A 19,841-nucleotide genomic window follows, 5' to 3' on the forward strand; every position below is an offset into this window, starting at 1 on the left:
CGCGGATCTGCACCGGCCCTGCCGGCTGGGGCCTCGCCACGCCGCCGGCCCTGCGCCCTCCTTTCGGGCTCGCGTCACCCGTGAGCTGTTTGTTCAGCGGCCGCCACCTCCACGCACGCAGCTCGGGCCGCCGCTGACGCAGCCGGGAGCCTCCTCGGAGCGGGGGCGGCGCCCTGGCGGGAGGCCGGTCCCGGCTGCTCTCCTTCCGGCAGCTGCGGGTCACGCATCTGCGAATCCGAGGCCGGAGAGGAAGGCGAGGGGGCGGCGGCGGACGTCCGGGCGGCAGTGGTGCTCTGAGTCCGTCCCCTCCATTCGCCAGGCGCCCCAAGGGGCAAGGCTGGGCCCAGACCTCTTTAGCAGGACCCAGCGCCTGGAGACGGGGACCCGCCAAGTCCCTGCAGGTGGGAGGGCACACAGCGCAGCTCAGCTCCCTGCCTCCTGCCCGCCAGGCAGCTGCGGCCTGAACTCAGAACCCAGACCCGGCTCCAGGAGGGCTGGGATCCCTGGCACCCAGGAGAGGCACACGCTGCCCTCTCCCGTCCCTCCCCTCCCCCTTCCCCTCCCTCCCTCCCTCTCCCCCTCTCCCTCCTCCTTCCCCCTCCTCCTCCCCCTTCCCCCTCTCCTTCCCCTCCCCTTTCCCCTCCCCCCTCTCCCTCCCTCTCCCTCTCCCTTTCCCTCTCCCTCTCCCTCTCCTTCTCCCTCCTCCTCCCCCTTCCTCCTCCCCCTTCCCCCTCCCCCTCCCCCTCTCCCTCCCTCTCCATCTCCATCTGGATCTTGTTTGATCACCATCACACCCTCATTATCCAAACAACAGCACAAATGAGAGCTGCACTTAGACTTGGCCCAGCCAGGCCCCTCATGACCTGCATGCGTGGCCATCAACACCTGGCTCCCTCGGTGAGGCCTGCGGAACAGCCAGCCCACGAGGCCCACGCGGTCTGGGTCCGAGTCCGGGCCCCTTTCCTGATCCCCGCCGCTCCCTTTCCCCTTTAATCCCTTTAGCTTCCGGCCCTGGCACCACCCAAGCGCCCATGTCTCTCTGGTGCACAAGCCTCCCTTCACAAACGCAAACAGTAATGCTCACCGAGCAGAACAGGGCGGGACAGGCCAGGGAGGTGCCATTCAACTTTGCTCGTGGCCCACATCCCACCCCAGGACCCACAGCGGGCTCGTGGCCCACATCCCACCCCAGGACCCCAGGACCCGCAGCGGGCTCGTCCCTGCCCTCCCCCTGCCCGTGGCTGCTGGCAGGGCGGCCTTTGGTTGGTGCTCAGTACTTTCTCCCTAAACCTGCCGAGGGCCAGCCCTTGTCTCCAGGCCCGTCCATTGCAGGAGGCCGGTGCCAGCCCGAGGGCGCTCACAGGAAAGACCCTCTTCCTTTGGGGGGAGGGACCACTCCTTTGCCAAAGGTCAGAGCCAACCCTTTCCTACACATGCTGCTTGGGGACCTAGAGGAAAGGGAGGCACAGACAATGGGCTCACCCACAAAACCAGGTGCGTTGGGTGGGACTCTCGACCTTCTCCTATGTCCAAAGATGGCTGTTCAGCGTGTCATCGTGGGAGGACCTGTGGGGATCACACAGGTGTCAGGTGGCTCCTCTCTGCCAGGTCAGCGAGCTCAGCGTCTCGCAGCTCTTATCCTGAAAGCCGTCGGCCTCACTCTGCTCACGGCTCACCCTCCTGGTGCCGCCCGCAAGGAGGGTGCACTCTGCGTTCCTCCGTGGGGTGCTGGCCCCTCGCTGGCACATGCCCCAGGGGTTCCCACTCACCGAGCGTGGGCCTGTTGGGTGCATGGGGGCGGCAGTGCCAGTGAAGCGGACTTTGGGCTGGCGCAGAACCCCAGCTCCTCGCCCCAGGGCGTGTGAGCTCTGGGGCCGCCATCCACGGCGTCTCTAAAAACTTCTGCATTCTGGGTTCATTTTGTTGTGTTTTGAACGCAGTATTACCTAATTTGTGAATGTGGTTATTCACCCGTTTCTGTTTGGATTTTTGAGAGCTGAGACGTGGGGAGAGGTATGTAGGAGAGATGGGCCGCTGAGCTGTCAACCTGCCGGGCTGAGTGTGGGAGGGTTTCCAGCCCTGGCCCATGTGGCTCAGTGCTTAGAGCACCAGTAGGTCTCGGTGTCGATTTCCAGTCAAGGGCACATACCTGGGTTGCAAGTTTGACCCCCAACCCCAATTGGGCATGTGCAGGAGGCAACCAATCAATGTCTCTCACATTGTTTCTCTCTCCTTCCCTCCCTTTCTCTCTCTCCAAAAAAAAAAAAAAAAAAAAAGGAAAAACATCCTGGGTGAGGATTTTAAAAAAAAGGTTTTCTATTAACATGAGCCTTTAGATCAGCGGTTCTCAACCTGTGGGTCGTGACCCCTTTGGGGGTCGAACGACCCTTTCACAGGGGTCGCCTAAGACCATTGGAAAACACATATATAATTAAATTGTTTTTGTGATTAATCACTATGCTTCAATTATGTTCAATTTGTAACAATGAAATTGGGGGTCACCACAACATGTAGAACTGTATTAAAGGGTCGCAGCTTTAGGAAGGTTGAGAACCACTGCCTTAGAGCGTTGCCTTAGAATTTAAACTCCCTATGAGAAGGTGTTTGTAACTAAATGCGGCCCAAACTAAAAAAAAAAAACACCTTTTGAGCGTGGGTGGCCGGTATTTAAGCTGCCTGGATATGTGCAAAATTGCTAGTTCACGGATTGTTTATGTGTGGAAAGGCACAAAGCTTAAGAAGTGGGCAGGAGTGTTCATTCAGAGGCACCCTATCCTGGTGGTCGCTGGCGGGCGCGGCGCGGCTGCGGAGACCTGTCCTCTCCACTTCCCGGGAGGGCACCCTGGGCGCCCATAGGCGCCTGCCCGCTGTCCTCACAGGTCGACACTGACCTGGTGGGCGGACACCCAGCTGGATGTGTGTTTTTAATCTTGGTTGATCGGAGGCCAGAACGGGGAGCCCTTTGGCCTTAAGCGACGCCCCAGCCACTGCTTAAGCCCCCACAGGACGCGGGAAGGGGTGGTACTCCTGCAAACACTTATGTTCACACAGGAAGTTCCGTGTTTGCTGTCTGCGTCTGTGTGGACAGGGCGTGGCTCCAGCCCTCGCCGAAGAAGGGAACTTTGGCCTGAGGTGTAGGTGTGTGAAACTCCAGGCCCAGCTGCCTTGCAAGTGTGAGCAGACAGGGAGCCGGCAGGGCTTTGCGATGCCAGCTGGTGTTGGCCCTCCTGCAGGAGGTGGGCGGAGGGTGTTTGACCGACTTTATCTGTCCCCTCTGATCTATGGCCGGTGACTGCTGGGGTCCAACCCCAGCGGGTCCAGGGGTCCCCAAAGTTGTAGACGGAGTCGGCGAAGAAGGAATGACACGGAGACAGCGTTCAGTTGATCAGCAGCCTATCCAGGATCTCCAGCCAAGTTCTGGTCTGGATCTCCAGAGAGGTTCTGCTTAGGATCTCCAGCTGGGTTCTGTGTCCATGTTCTCTTGCTAGGTTCTCCAGGTTCTCCAGCCAGGTTCTGTAGCCATGTTCCCTCGCTAGGTTCTCCAGCCAGGTTCTGTCCAGGTTCTCCAGCCAGGTTCACTCACCAGGTTCTAATCAGGTTCTCTTGCCATGTTCTATAGTCAGGTTCAGTCCAGGGTCTTTTGCCATGTTCTCTCCAGTGAAGTTCTTCTGTCTCCAGGCTCCGTGTAGGTTCTGTCTTCTGAATTCTCTTCTAAGCTCTGTCTCTTGCTGTCTTGTTACATCTGTATTTATACCAGTTGATTCAATCCTATCAATCTCTATTCCAGAGGTTAGGGCGCTTCTTATCTCCATTCCAGGGAGTAAAGATTATGTAGCTTAAGCATGATTGTTCGTAGTTAAAGTGATTAATTACCTGCCTGGCACTTAGTTGAGGGGTTTTATTCCCTCCCTAACTTCAGGGGAAAATCCCTACCTGGGGAAACAACCTTTCTCAGAGGTGACCTTGGTTAAAACACATAGTGCCAAGAAGGTGAGCAAACATATTAAGAAAAGTATGCCATATATGCCAGGTCCCTTGAAACAGCAAGCATGGACCGGCTCCTGGCAGGTGACTCCCTGTCAGCACATGGGTCCTGGCGCCGGTGCCGGTAGCTATAAAACAGAGTGTGGAGCTGTCTGTTTATTTCAGTGGAAACTCTCCTCGGTGAAGTGATGTGTGTGTACTGACCTATGCGTGGATTCTGGTGACAGGAGCTAGAAGCCCGTCACCCACACTCCTCTGGGCAGCCTGCCCGTCCCCTCAGCCCCGGCCACTCCGAGAGCTTTCTACCTGGTTCCATGTACTCCCCAGAGTGGCGTCGATGGGCAGCATCCTGTCTGTTTCACAGCCGGGAAGACGGAGGCCGGAGGACCCGGGCTGGGTGGGGCCCAGCCTCTGGCCCCGAGTCTCCCTTTCTCTCCCAGGAAGGGAGGGCCGGCTGTGCAGGGTTCTGCCGAGAACAGGCGGCGGCTCGCGCTGCCACGGGACAGAGGCCGTTTCCACTCGCCAAGCTGCCTGTCTCCACGGAGCCCCGGGGCCTGCTCTGCGAAGTGTGAGGAGCTCATTGGCCTTGGCCGCGCCTTCCCACGTGGGCTGCTGAGTGTCGGAGGCCGGCGCTGTGTGGGCTCCGTCAGCCTCCTGCGGTGCAGGGTGCAGGGTGCAGTGCCGCCACCGTGGAAGCTCAGAAGCCGTGGACCTCCGGCAGCCCCCCCCCCCCCCCCGCAGCCCTCGGTCTCTATGGGCCTCTTTCTGTTGTGCTTTGTTTATTCATTTGTTTGATTTTAGACCCACATAGAAGTGACATCACACGGTATTTGTCTTTCTCCGTCTGATGTATTTCACGGAGCTTACTGCCCTCTTGGTCCGTCTCCCACATCGTCTGTCCCACCCAGCTCGGGAGCACCTCTTCTGCGTCCCCCTCTTGACAATGTAGTTAATGCTGCAATGAGCGTGCGGTGCAGGTGTCGTTTTGAATTAGCATTTTTGTTTTTTTCAGGTAAATACCCAGAATGGAATTATGGGTTGTGTGGCAGCTCTTTTTAACTGTATGAGGAATCCCTATTCTGCTTCCCACGTGGCTACAATAGTTTGCACCCCGCTGCCAGGCTCCGTCCCCACATCCTCGCCATCCTGTCGTTTGTGGGTGTGCCCATGGCAGTCGTGCTGACAGGTGTGAGGTGACACCTCAGTGTGGCTTTGATTTGTGTCTCAGATGATCAGTGACTTTGAGCATCTGTTCCTGTGCCTGTTGGCCCCTGTGTGACTTCTGCCCATTCCTATGATTTATTTATTTATTCAGTATACTTTTTATATTGTTGGCACTATTACAGATGTCCCCCACTTCTCCCCTCTTTATCCATCTCCACCCAGCCCCCACCTACCTCCTCTGGCCTCACCACACTGTTGTCTGTGTCCATGGGCTATGCCCATTTTTAATTGGATGGTTTGGGGTTTGGGGTATTAAGTTTCATAAGTTCCTGAACTGTTTTGGTTATTAGCCCCTTATTGAACACATCACCCAGAGAGGTCTCCTTCTCAGCGCTGTCTCTTCATTCTGTTGGTGGCTTCCTTTGCTGTGAAAAGCTTTTCAGTTTGAAGGAGCAGACTTGTTACAACAAAAAGCCCACTTCAGAGTGGGGACGGCAGCCGGTCGGAGTGGCTTGGGTGGTTGAGCGTCACCCCCTGCACTGAAAAGTTGCAGGTTCAATTCCCAGTCAAGGCACATGCCTGGGTTGCGGGTGTGATTTCCGGTTGGGGCACGTACAGAAGGGAACTGATCAATGTTTCCTCTCTCTCTCCCCCCTTCCTCTCTCTAAGCATGTCTTTGGGTGCAGGAGGGGTTGCTGTCTTAAGAAAAGTTGGAGAGCAGCGGCAAACGGGCCACGGAGGCTCAGTGCAGTGCCGCCTCTTTCGTGTGAGGTGTGCTGGCGGGTGAGAGGATGGCGCTGTCTCTCCCGTGATGCGGCCACGCGGTTCTGGAAGCTCATGTCGGCTTCGGGGGCAGTGCCCTGCACACAGCGGATGGCCGGGGTTTGGAAATGGTGTTTGGTGAGAGAAATGTCCAGGAGAGAGGCTGACCTGGTTTCCAAAGAGAAAAGGACTTGATATTAATGGTGCCGATCAAGTCTGCCTCCAACAGCAAAATGCAGTCCACGTGCACGTGCATGAAGCCGCCGGTGGCGCTGGCGGGAGGCCAGGCTGTTCCTTCGGGCAGTGGCTCTAGTCCAGCTGAGAGCAGGCACCCTCCTGTGTGGCGGCGGCGTGCGGCTCAGCGCGTGTGTTCTCTGAAGCACGCCGGCTGGTGTTCTAAAATAGACAGGTATACATTTCTATTGATGTCAGAGGGGAGGGGAGGGGAGAGAGACATCCGTGATGAGAGAAAATCACCGATCGGCTGCCTCCTGCACGCCCCCCACTGGGGATCGAGCCCACAACCTGAGCATGTGCCCTGACCAGGAATCGAACCGTGACCTCCTGGTTCATAGGTCGACGCTCAACCATTGAGTCACGCCGGCCGGGCTACTTGCTGGTATTTTAATGGCACCAGATGAGACATCCCAGGGAAAGTGCGGCTCTTCGTGGCTGCCAGGCACGGGACTGGTGAGGAAGCAGCTGCATGGCCTCTACAGGCCTCCCCACCCCAGGTCCCCTCTGCCCTGCAAAGGCTCCTCGGCTTTTACCAAAACGCAGTCAGGACTCCTTCAGCCTTGTCCTCTGCTTTCGCCTGGAGACAGGCCGCCATCTCCAAACTCCTGTTGCATTAGTGGCGTGTGAGCTGACGCAGGCACGAGTGAAGCCTGAGGGAACGCGGCCGCTGGGGGCTCTGTCCCTGGGACCTGGGCTCTGTGGCCTTGCACCTGCTCACCGGGCTCAGTCCTGGTTCCATGAGACAGTCAACCTGGACAGAAGGAGGCTCCAGCACAGCCGAAACCGCGGGCGACTTCCAAACGCAGGCAGAAGGCAGGCTGTGGGCCCGCAGACAATTCAACTACCAGGACCTGCTCAGTGCCGCTGGCGGACAGGTGGGGGCCCGTTCTTTCCAGCTCCATCATCGGCACCCCCAGCTGCGCAGAGCACTGCTGCTTCCCTCTGACCTCTGAGTGCGCGTCCTAGGAGTTGGGGTGGGGGGGTGGGGGGTAGGGGGGGGAGACCCTGCTGCTCCCAGAAGCCCAGGCTCTGTGCACAGTGTTGCGGGAGGCCAGACAGGGCGGAACACGTCGTCACTGCAAATCATCTCACTCAGGCTCCGGGTCTTAGCTGAATTTTTGCAGAAGCTGAGCTTTTGCAGAAGAACGACCATTCGATTTTATTTTTATTCGTTTGTTTTACTTTTTACTTTCGATTTTAAGTAGTGACATCACTTATGTGTTTCTATTGATTTTTTGAGAGAGAGGAAGGTGTGTGTGTGGGGGGGAGAGAGAGAGAGAAAGAGAGGGAGAGAGAGAGAGAGAGAGAGAGAGAGAGAGAGAGAGACATCCCTCAGTTGCCTTCTGCACACGAGCCCTGACAGGACCGAACCCGCCACCTTTTGGTGCACAAAGGTGCATGGGAACGATGCTGCGACCACTGACAGCGCAGGGCTGAGTCGCGCTCTAATAAGCATATTTAACCGATGCAGCTAATCGCATGGCATAACGAGGACGACGGTGATGACGCTGTCTAGAGTTTATCTCCTATCACCCCTTTAAGAGCTAACAGCGTTGAATGAGAGAGGTCGGGCTGAGGCCTGGCCCAGCGGCCCAGTTGGTTGGAGCGCCGTCCTGTGCACCGAAGGGCGGCGGGTTTGAGTCCCACTCAGGGCACACACCCAGGTCGCGGGCGTGATCCCTAGCGGGGCCGTGTGTGGGAAGCAACCAATCGGATGTTTCTCTCTTTCTCTCAAAATCAGTGCAAAAATATCCTCAGGTGAAGATATAGGGCTTAAATAAGAACCCTACGCATTCTCACACGCTGGAGTGGAAAGTGTAATAAAAGAGAATACACACCCTTTCTCAGACACACGGGTCACTTTCTTTTAAACGTGTGCCCTCTGACGAGGCAGCAGCCAGAGCACATTTGTCAGTTCGTCTGCCACGCGAGGCTGCAGGTGCTGAGGTGCCTGGACGTGTCTGTCACCAAGGCATGGAAACCACTTGGCGAGAGAGCAAGAGGATGCCCACACTCCGAGGAAGTGGGCAGGTCACCAGTGCCAGCCGCGGGGCCGTGCCCAGCACGGCTGCTCGGAACGCCAGCCCTGACCTTGTGCCTGGGCCACGCTGGCAGCACCCTCCAGCCCAGCCCTGCACCCAGGAGTGAGTGAGGCAGAGCCGCGCACCTCCCTCCAGGGCTCCCGCAGCCCCCTCGCCCCCGGGGCCTGGGGTGTGCGGACACCAAGGGCCTGCCCCACGCTGTCGGAAAAGAGGACCCGCTGCCCTCCTGTCCCTTCCACGACCCACCGTGGCTCCTTCTCTGACCTGGGGCTCAGGTCAGGGGCCCCCTGCAGGGAGGGGCTCTGACCCCCAGCGCCCTCCCGGGGTCCATGCCCCCACAGCCTCCCCTTCTGCTCGCCTGTGCGGCGTCCGTCCCCCCAGCGCCAGCCCTGGCTGTAGGCAGATGCGGTCCCAGAGGGTACGTGCCCGGGCTCCTGGGGGCTGCCGCTCCCGTCGATGCCGATGCCTGTGGTTCGCTCCGTAGGTCCCGTTTCTGCTCAGCGGCCTTTTGTGCCGGGGTCCAGCCCCAGCGGGTCCAGGGGTCCCCAAAGGCGTGGACGGAGTCGGCGAAGAAGGAATGACATGGAGACAGCGTTCAGTTGATCAGCAGCCCAGCCAGGATCTCCAGCCAAGTTCTGGTCTGGATCTCCAGCGAAGTTCTGGTTAGGATCTCCAGCCAGGTTCTGTGTCCATGTTCTCTTGCTAGGCTCTCCAGGTTCTCCAGCCAGGTTCTGTACTAGGTTCTCCAGCCAGGTTCAGTCACCAGGTTCTAGTCAGGTTCTCTTGCCAATTTCTGCAGTCAGGTTCAGTCCAGGATCTTTTGCCATGCTCTCTCCAGCGAAGTTCTTCTGTCTCTAGAGAACATTCTGTGTAGGTTCTGTGCCTAGGTTCTGTCTCCTAAGTTCTGTCTTCCAAGCCCTGTGTCTTGCTGTCTTGTTACATCTGTATTTATACCAGTTCATTCAATCCTATCAATCTCTATTACAAAGGTTAGGGCGTTTCTTATCTCCATTCCAGGGAGTAAAGATTATGTAGCTTAAGCATGATTGTTCATAGTAAAAGTGATTAATTACCTGCCTGGCACTTAGTTGAGGGGTTTTATTCCCTCCCTAACTTCAGGGGAAAATCCCTACTTGGGGAAACAACCTTTCTCAGAGAGGAGACCTTGGTTAAAACACATAGTGCCAAGAAGGTGAGCAAACATATTAAGAACAGTATGCCATATATGCCAGGTCCCTTGAAACAGCAAGCATGGACCGGCTCCCGGCACTTTTGCTCAGAGGACGGACCAGGGGAGGCACCCGCCCTCTCCCTGACCTTCCCGAGGCTCCTGGGGTCCTGGGACCCGTTTGTGGGGAGGGAGGGTCCGGAGTTAATGTGCACCCCCTGCCGGGGCCACCAGCTCTGACGTCCGAGTCCTCGATCTGCCCTTGTTGCTATGAAGGTGGCTCGTGTGGGAGCCTGTCACCCCCCAGAGAAGCTCCTGTTGTGGGCGGGAGGGTGCAGGGTCCCCTGTGAGGCCCTCTGGCTGTGGGGGGCACACTCGCGGTTGGCCCAGCGAGGACGCCACGTTCTGGTCCCTAATATCTATTTCACACCCGAGACCTGGGAGGCGCCTTAGGACAGAGGCTGTGTCGGAGTTCAGCTGAACAGACCAACTGTGATGTCAGAAGCAAAACCGCTCATTTCTGCAGGACCCGCTTTGGACGGACGGAAACGCTCCTCTGGCCGGACACGCCCACCCGTGCTGTGTGTCACCGGGCACACGGCTCCCTCTCCGTGACCACACCAGCCCGTGGGCTCTCCTTTGCTTTTGCCTGATTTGGGGCAAAAAGCAAGTCCTTTAAGGGCTTCATCAAGCAAGGAGATGAAAGCCCAGGAGATCCTCTGTTACAGGAGCCTCCCGCTGGGGTCTGTGCCGGAGGAAGCCTTTTTAAGAGGAAAAAATTAGATTAGATTCTGAGTTTAGTCCTCTGAGAAGCAGGGTCCTCTGACTCATTTCTGTGACAGCTTCCATAGCCGTCTGTTCCCAACAGAAAAGGGGCTTAGGTTTCAGTGGGCCTGGGCACAGAGCGGGGCCACGCGGAGGGGAGGGACCCGCAGTGTGAGTGGCATTGCTGGTGTGCACAGATGAAGCTCACGTGACAGGCAGGTGTCTGGGAGAACGGACCAAGGCAATATCAAAACGACAGTTTGGGAATGCAAACTTTGTTAGTAAAAAATATGGTGGCTTAACAAATACGGGAGGTGTGTACGGGACTAAAAGGACATCAGTATTTGGTAATGAAATTAGATTCTGCTCGGCTGTATCTCTGTTGTATCTCTGGAAGTAAGCAGAAATTCTCAAAGAACATCTCGATGCAGGGCTGCTCTGGCGAGATGAAATGCGCGGTGAGCTGAGAATGTGGCTGCTGATGCAGACACACCTGTTCTTACTCTCCAGAGGCTTGAGGTAGTGACCCAGACGTTGCAGCCACTGTAGGGCACACAAACTATGTATTGACATGTCAGTACATCCCTTAAGAAGTCTGTCTGTGATGTGAAAAGTGGTATGTTTAGTCTAGGCTGGTACTGCTGAAGGATGCATAGCTTTTGTTTAGTGGTTAAATGTCTTCCTTAGGAAACCCGAAAGGACAGGTACCGTGGGCAAACTTAAAGCCAAGCTTTACAGGGCAAAGGGTGTTTGAGACCATTAGAGCTGATCGCACATAAAATAGCCCCCACGGACAGTGTGTGTGAAATGGATACTAATCCCAAGATCAAAGTCTCCTTTGCCCAGGGCTGGGTGTGTTGTCACCAGGTCCCAAATGCTGTACTGATTCCTCCAGCACATCAGCAGCTGCTGGGCAGCCCCTCCTGTTGGACAAGGCTGAGGGGCCTTGGGCTGGACGCAAGAGCCCCTCCTGCAGGAGGCGCGCGTGACAGGGTCTGGGTGCTGCACGTGCTCACATCGCTGACCAGGACCAGACAGCACGGCATGCGGAGGGAAGTCCAGGTGTCTATCCTTTCCAGTTGCCTCTATTCTCACAGTCAACAAAGAGTTTCAGTTTTCCACTGAACTACATGACTAGCTAGGTAGCAAAACCTCTGGTCAGGACAAGGGGCTGAGCACCTACTGTGTGCCAGGCCCTGCACCAGGCACTGGACATGCAAACATGAACAGGACCATGTCCCTGCCCTCTAATTCCCTCCCTGCCTTCCAGAACCTTCCCTGTGTCTAGAATCCCCTCTTGACTTCTAAAACCTTCCCTGCTTCTAGAACAGCGGTTCTCAACCTGTGGGTTGCGACCCCTTTGGGGGTCGAACAACCCTTTCACAGAGGTCGCCGAGGACCATCAGAAAACACATATATAATTACATATTGTTTTTGTGTTAATCACTATGCTTTAATTATGTTCAATTTGTAACAATGAAAATACATCCTGCATATCAGATACATGACGATTCATAACAGTAGCAACATTACAGTTATGAAGTAGCAACGAAAATAATTTTATGGTTGGGGGTCACCACAACATGAGGAACTGTATTAAAGGGTCGCGGCATCAGGAAGGTTGAGAACAACTGCTCTAGAACCCTCCCTGCCTTTCAAAAGCTCAGCAGGAACTTTATCCCACGAGTCCCTAGTGCTTGTCCTATAATGGAATTTCATTAGGTTATTTCACTTAACTCTAGAGAACTTGGTTTAGGAAGCTTTCCTACGTCTCCATATGAGAAGACTTCGGTGAATAATGCTGCATTTCCCGTCGGTATTTATTTTGTTGTTTCCTAGTTCTTGCCAGGAAATGGAAGCAGCACCTGTGACCTTGGCTTTTGCCTGTGGGACCTTAAGGAGTGGATGCTTTCCATTAGATGGGCCCTGTTAACAATCCCACACGCAGAACACAGACCCCCAAGCCTGCAGCCGGAGCGGGATGGGAGGGAGCGGAACTGGAGCCCAGGGCCAGGGGCGGCCTCTGGCTTCCTCCCTCCTCCTCCTCCTCAGGGTGTCTGTGACCTTGCCGTCCAGGGCAGCTGTTTGGTCAGAGAAGAAAGCTCTTGTGTAAACCCCTAAGAAGACAAAAGCATCGCAGAATGGCTCCTTAGCCAGGAGCTGCCGGCGACCTCCACCCGCAGTCCCAAAGGCCCGTGTGCCAGCGTCACTCTCTGCTCCTCGCTCGAGCCAGGTCCCTGCGGCCCGGGCTGGCTGGGCAGCCCGGAGCCCAGGCGCTCAGACGCCCTCTGCTCACTGCCACGGGGTGTTTCCGATGCGCGAGGTTGAGGGGGCAGCACCCCTGTGTCACGCCTGGCGGAGCAGGGGCCGCAGCGGCTAAGCAGAGGGCAGCAGGCCAAGGGCGCCAGTGACTGGGAGGGGAGACCCTGGAGGCGGGCTCAGGGCGCACCTTCTAGGAACATCACCGAGCACGTGCGCTGGCCTCTTGCGGTGAGGCTCCCCGCCCAGGGATCCCCCGTCTCCCACCCAGGACTCCCCGCCCAGGGATCCCCCGTCTCCCACCCAGGACGCCTCCTCCCCAGGGATCCCCCGTCTCCCACCCAGGACTCCCCCTCCCCAGGGATCCCCGTCTCCCACCCAGGACTCCCCCTCCCCAGGGATCCCCCGTCTCCCACCCAGGACTCCCCCCTCCCTCCAGCCCCCCTCGCCTTGCCCAGGGCTCTCCCTCCCCTGCTTCCCCCCACCCCGCGCCTCCCTGCCCCCTCCAGGGCTCTGCACTTCTGATGGGGCAAGAGGGAGGTGTTGGGGTGGTGGGGTGCTTGCTGGGGTGCACTTAGAAGCTCAGAGGGAGGTGGGGAGGGAGGCAGTAGCGGCAGGAGGCCCACGCTGGGAGCGGGGAGGACAGAGCAGCCCCCGAGGGGAGGCCGCGTGTCCGTGGGTCCTGAAGGCGCGGTGGCCGCTCTTCACAGAAGGACGGGGCGTCTGCGCGGCCTCGCCCGCCTCCCCCTGGCCTTTCACAGGGAGGCCCGGCCTGTCTCTGGGCAGCGCGGCGAGGTGGACACGTGTGTGCCGGGCGCCCTGGCTCTGGCCGCTGCCAGCGCGGCTCGTCCTGGTCGGTCCGGTCCTCGAACGTCCTGGCTCTGGGAGCCCCGACTTCATCCTTTCTGGGCGCAGTGAGGGCGGGCCAGGGATTCAGCCGCGCCCGCACCAAGGGGTCGGCTCCCCAGGCAGCCAGGGAGCTCCGTGGGACCCCGCCCCAGCGGTGACGGGGGGTGGGGTGGGGGTGGGGGGGGGAACCTGGCGAGGAAGCGGCTGGCGGCTCCATGCAGAGGGCGCAGGGACCTGTCTCCATGGCCGGGCGCGGGCACCTTGACAGACTCTTTTTTTTTTAATTTAATTTAATTTAATTTAATTTCATTTCATTTCATTTCATTTCATTGCTTAAAGTATTACAAAGGGTATTACATATGTGTCCTCCCCCCCCCCCCCCCGCCCCCAGACTCTTCATGTTCTTTTCCCTTCCCTTTCTTTCCTCGCCTCCGTCACCATTGATCCCCACCCTGCCACCTCGCTCCCCGGGAGCCCCGCCCCCGCCCCCGGAGCCCCGCCCCCGGAGCCCCGACCCCGCCCTCGGAGCCCCGCCCCCGCCCCGGAGCCCCGCCCCCGGAGCCCCGCCCCCGCCCCGCCCCGAGGCCCCGCCCCCGGAGCCCCGCCCCCCGGCCGCAGAGCGCCTCCAGCAGGACTGCTATGCAGTTGAGTGGCCTGCTGTGGGGCTGGGTGGGAGCTGGTGTGGGTGTCGCAGAACGAGGGTCCTGCAGGCCTCAGGGCCCGGGCGCAGGCTGGGCCTTTCCCGTCCTAAGGAAACGCCTCCACCAGCAAATGCCGCCCGGCCGTGGGCGCCCTCTGCGTGGCGGGTGCGGACGAGGCGCAGATCCAAATAAACACCCGGCTCACCCGGAAGGCAGAGCGAGCTGCAGCCACGCGTTAGTGGTGGAAGCCATTGAGCTCCCTTCGATTCTGGACCATCGCTGTGGTTGTGCTGTTTGCGAACAGACCCGCCATCACGGCGTTGGCCCCAGGGAACCTGGGACACCAGGAGCTGCCCTGGGCCCGGGGGCTGCACCGCTGTGGACGCGGCCACTAGCGTGGCCCTGGACGGCCATGACGGGGGGCGGGCTCTGTCTCACCCAGGCCTGTCTGCACAGCTCCCGCCACACGCGGTCCCTGAAAGCCGTCTGTGAGCTGAGTGTGTCATGGAGCCCGGGAGGCCTGCGTGCAGGGCCCCCTGAAGTCCACCTGGCAGGGTACCGTCTGCCCTGGGGCCTGCATGTGCATGGCTCTCTCCCGGGAGCATCCTGCTGGCTTGTCTCCTGGCCTCTCCTCCACAGCGTGGTTCCCAAGCGAATCTGCTTCCATGAGCCGCGCAGAATTTGCACAATAGCAGCACCAGGGACAGGGTCTCCCTGCCGTTTCTCCTGAAACAGGTCCCACTGAGAGAGGGGCCCCTGTCCCAGGGCCCATTCTCCCTGTCCCAGGCCCATTCTCCCTGTCCCAGGCTCATTCTCCCTGTCCCAGGGCCCATTCTCCCTGTCGCAGGGCCCATTCTCCCTGTCCCAGGCCCATTCTCCCTGTCCCAGGCTCATTCTCCCTGTCCCAGGGCCCATTCTCCCTGTCCCAGGGCCCATTCTCCCTGTCCCAGGCCCATTCTCCCTGTCCCAGGCTCATTCTCCCTGTCCCAGACCCCATTCTCCCTGTCCCAGGGCCCATTCTCCCTGTCCCAGGGCCCATTCTCCCTGTCCCAGGCCCATTCTCCCTGTCCCAGGCCCATTCTCCCTGTCCCAGGCTCATTCTCCCTGTCCCAGGGCCCATTCTCCCTGTCCCAGGCCCATTCTCCCTGTCCCAGGCCCATTCTCCCTGTCCCAGGCTCATTCTCCCTGTCCCAGGGCCCATTCTCCCTGTCCCAGGGCCCATTCTCCCTGTCCCGGGCCCATTCTCCCTGTCCCAGGGCCCATTCTCCCTGTCCCAGGGCCCATTCTCCCTGTCCCAGGGCCCATTCTCCCTGTCCCAGGCCCATTCTCCCTGTCCCAGGCCCATTCTCCCTGTCCCAGGGCCCATTCTCCCTGTCCCAGGCCCATTCTCCCTGTCCCAGGCCCATTCTCCCTGTCCCAGGCTCATTCTCCCTGTCCCAGGGCCCATTCTCCCTGTCCCAGGCCCATTCTCTCTGTCCCAGGCCCATTCTCCCTGTCCCAGGGCCCATTCTCCCTGTCCCAGGGCCCATTCTCCCTGTCCCAGGCCCATTCTCCCTGTCCCAGGCCCATTCTCCCTGTCCCAGGCTCATTCTCCCTGTCCCAGGGCCCATTCTCCCTGTCCCAGGCCCATTCTCCCTGTCCCAGGCCCATTCTCCCTGTCCCATTCCCATTCTCCCTGTCCCAGGGCCCATTCTCCCTGTCCCAGGCCTATTCTCCCTGTCCCAGGCCCATTCTCCCTGTCCCAGGCTCATTCTCCCTGTCCCAGGGCCCATTCTCCCTGTCCCGGGGCCCATTCTCCCTGTCCCAGGCCCATTCTCCCTGTCCCAGGCCTATTCTCCCTGTCCCAGGCCCATTCTCCCTGTCCCAGGCTCATTCTCCCTGTCCCAGGGCCCATTCTCCCTGTCCCAGGGCCCATTCTCCCTGTCCCAGGGCCCATTCTCCCTGTCCCAGACCCCATTCTCCCTGTCCCAGGGCCCATTCTCCCTGTCCCAGACCCCATTCTCCCTGTCCCAGGGCCCATTCTCCCTGTCCCAGGCTCATTCTCCCTGTCCCAGGCCCATTCTCCCTGTCCCAGGCTCATTCTCCCTGTCCCAGGGCCCATTCTCCCTGTCCCAGGGCCCATTCTCCCTGTCCCAGGCCCATTCTCCCTGTCCCAGGCTCATTCTCCCTGTCCCAGACCCCATTCTCCCTGTCCCAGGGCCCATTCTCCCTGTCCCAGGCCCATTCTCCCTGTCCCAGGCTCATTCTCCCTGTCCCAGGGCCCATTCTCCCTGTCCCAGGCCCATTCTCCCTGTCCCAGGCCCATTCTCCCTGTCCCAGGCCCATTCTCCCTGTCCCAGGCTCATTCTCCCTGTCCCAGGGCCCATTCTCCCTGTCCCAGGGCCCATTCTCCCTGTCCCGGGCCCATTCTCCCTGTCCCAGGCCCATTCTCCCTGTCCCAGGCCCATTCTCCCTGTCCCAGGGCCCATTCTCCCTGTCCCAGGGCCCATTCTCCCTGTCCCAGGCCCATTCTCCCTGTCCCAGGGCCCATTCTCCCTGTCCCAGGCCCATTCTCCCTGTCCCAGGCCCATTCTCCCTGTCCCAGGCTCATTCTCCCTGTCCCAGGGCCCATTCTCCCTGTCCCAGGCCCATTCTCTCTGTCCCAGGCCCATTCTCCCTGTCCCAGGGCCCATTCTCCCTGTCCCAGGGCCCATTCTCCCTGTCCCAGGCCCATTCTCCCTGTCCCAGGCCCATTCTCCCTGTCCCAGGCTCATTCTCCCTGTCCCAGGGCCCATTCTCCCTGTCCCAGGCCCATTCTCCCTGTCCCAGGCCCATTCTCCCTGTCCCATTCCCATTCTCCCTGTCCCAGGGCCCATTCTCCCTGTCCCAGGCCTATTCTCCCTGTCCCAGGCCCATTCTCCCTGTCCCAGGCTCATTCTCCCTGTCCCAGGGCCCATTCTCCCTGTCCCAGGGCCCATTCTCCCTGTCCCAGGCCCATTCTCCCTGTCCCAGGCCTATTCTCCCTGTCCCAGGCCCATTCTCCCTGTCCCAGGCTCATTCTCCCTGTCCCAGGGCCCATTCTCCCTGTCCCAGGGCCCATTCTCCCTGTCCCAGGCCCATTCTCCCTGTCCCAGGGCCATTCTCCCTGTCCCAGGCCCATTCTCCCTGTCCCAGGCCCATTCTCCCTGTCCCAGGCCCATTCTCCCTGTCCCAGGCCCATTCTCCCTGTCCCAGGGCCCATTCTCCCTGTCCCAGGGCCCATTATCCCTGTCCCAGGCCCATTCTCCCTGTCCCAGGCCCATTCTCCCTGTCCCAGGGCCCATTCTCCCTGTCCCAGGGCCCATTCTCCCTGTCCCAGGGCCCATTCTCCCTGTCCCAGGCCCATTCTCCCTGTCCCAGGCCCATTCTCCCTGTCCCAGGCTCATTCTCCCTGTCCCAGACCCCATTCTCCCTGTCCCAGGGCCCATTCTCCCTGTCCCAGGGCCCATTCTCCCTGTCCCAGGCCCATTCTCCCTGTCCCAGGCCCATTCTCCCTGTCCCAGGCTCATTCTCCCTGTCCCAGGGCCCATTCTCCCTGTCCCAGGCCCATTCTCCCTGTCCCAGGCCCATTCTCCCTGTCCCAGGCTCATTCTCCCTGTCCCAGGGCCCATTCTCCCTGTCCCAGGGCCCATTCTCCCTGTCCCGGGCCCATTCTCCCTGTCCCAGGCCCATTCTCCCTGTCCCAGGCCCATTCTCCCTGTCCCAGGGCCCATTCTCCCTGTCCCAGGCCCATTCTCCCTGTCCCAGGCCCATTCTCCCTGTCCCAGGGCCCATTCTCCCTGTCCCAGGCCCATTCTCCCTGTCCCAGGCCCATTCTCCCTGTCCCAGGCTCATTCTCCCTGTCCCAGGGCCCATTCTCCCTGTCCCAGGCCCATTCTCCCTGTCCCAGGCCCATTCTCCCTGTCCCAGGGCCCATTCTCCCTGTCCCAGGGCCCATTCTCCCTGTCCCAGGGCCCATTCTCCCTGTCCCAGGCCCATTCTCCCTGTCCCAGGCCCATTCTCCCTGTCCCAGGCTCATTCTCCCTGTCCCAGGGCCCATTCTCCCTGTCCCAGGCCCATTCTCCCTGTCCCAGGCCCATTCTCCCTGTCCCAGGGCCCATTCTCCCTGTCCCAGGCCCATTCTCCCTGTCCCAGGCCCATTCTCCCTGTCCCAGGCCCATTCTCCCTGTCCCAGGCCCATTCTCCCTGTCCCAGGGCCCATTCTCCCTGTCCCAGGGACCATTCTCCCTGTCCCAGGCCCATTCTCCCTGTCCCAGGCCCATTCTCCCTGTCCCAGGCTCATTCTCCCTGTCCCAGGGCCCATTCTCCCTGTCCCAGGGCCCATTCTCCCTTTCCCAGGCCCATTCTCCCTGTCCCAGGCCCATTCTCCCTGTCCCAGGGCCCATTCTCCCTGTCCCAGGCCCATTCTCCCTGTCCCAGGGCCCATTCTCCCTGTCCCAGGGCCCATTCTCCCTGTCCCAGGCCCATTCTCCCTGTCCCAGGCCCATTCTCCCTGTCCCAGGCCCATTCTCCCTGTCCCAGGGCCCATTCTCCCTGTCCCAGGGCCCATTATCCCTGTCCCAGGCCCATTCTCCCTGTCCCAGGCCCATTCTCCCTGTCCCAGGGCCCATTCTCCCTGTCCCAGGGCCCATTCTCCCTGTCCCAGGCCCATTCTCCCTGTCCCAGGCCCATTCTCCCTGTCCCAGGCCCATTCTCCCTGTCCCAGGGCCCATTCTCCCTGTCCCAGGCCCATTCTCCCTGTCCCAGGCCCATTCTCCCTGTCCCAGGCCCATTCTCCCTGTCCCAGGGCCCATTCTCCCTGTCCCAGGGCCCATTCTCCCTGTCCCAGGCCCATTATCCCTGTCCCAGGCCCATTCTCCCTGTCCCAGGCCCATTCTCCCTGTCCCAGGCCCATTCTCCCTGTCCCAGGGCCCATTCTCCCTGTCCCAGGGACCATTCTCCCTGTCCCAGGCCCATTCTCCCTGTCCCAGGGCCCATTCTCCCTGTCCCAGGCCCATTCTCCCTGTCCCAGGCCCATTCTCCCTGTCCCAGGGCCCATTCTCCCTGTCCCAGGGCCCATTCTCCCTGTCCCAGGCCCATTCTCCCTGTCCCAGGCTCATTCTCCCTGTCCCAGGGCCCATTCTCCCTGTCCCAGGCCCATTCTCCCTGTCCCAGGCCCAATCTCCCTATCCCAGGGCCCATTCTCCCTGTCCCAGGGCCCATTCTCCCTGTCCCAGGGCCCATTCTCCCTGTCCCAGACCCCATTCTCCCTGTCCCAGGGCCCATTCTCCCTGTCCCAGACCCCATTCTCCCTGTCCCAGGGCCCATTCTCCCTGTCCCAGGGCCCATTCTCCCTGTCCCAGGCCCATTCTCCCTGTCCCAGGCTCATTCTCCCTGTCCCAGGGCCCATTCTCCCTGTCCCAGGGCCCATTCCCCCTGTCCCAGGGCCCATTCTCCCTGTCCCAGGGCCTATTCTCCCTGTCCCAGGCCCATTCTCCCTGTCCCAGGCCCATTCTCCCTGTCCCAGGGCCCATTCTCCCTGTCCCAGGCCCATTCTCCCTGTCCCAGGGCCCATTCTCCCTGTCCCAGGCCCATTCTCCCTGTCCCAGTGCCCATTCTCCCTGTCCCAGGCCCATTCTCCCTGTTCCGGGCCCATTCTCCCTGTCCCAGGGCCCCAGCTCTCCCTGTCCCAGGCCCATTCTCCCTATCCCAGACCCCATTCTCCCTGTCCCAGGCCCATTCTCCCTGTCCCAGGGCCCATTCTCCCTGTCCCAGGCCCCAGCTCTCCCTGTCCCAGGCCCATTCTCCCTGTCCCAGGGCCCATTCTCCCTGTCCCAGGCCCATTCTCCCTGTCCCAGGCCCATTCTCCCTGTCCCAGGGCCCATTCTCCCTGTCCCAGGCCCCAGCTCTCCCTGTCCCAGGCCCCAGCTCTCCCTAGGTCTGCTCCAGAGGCCTTCACTCTCGCGGGTGCTC

The 19,841-nt window shown here is 60.0% G+C and overlaps 1 protein-coding gene across 3 annotated transcripts in view; it reads left to right on the forward strand.

Annotated features, from left to right (window-relative positions):
- Window positions 1-19,841, forward strand: part of PTPRN2 (protein tyrosine phosphatase receptor type N2) — a 470,186-nt gene that overhangs the window by 691 nt on the left and 449,654 nt on the right. The window lies entirely within an intron of this gene.

Source organism: Myotis daubentonii, chromosome 10, assembly GCF_963259705.1.
Source record: "Myotis daubentonii chromosome 10, mMyoDau2.1, whole genome shotgun sequence".
Taxonomy (NCBI): Eukaryota; Metazoa; Chordata; class Mammalia; order Chiroptera; family Vespertilionidae; genus Myotis; species Myotis daubentonii.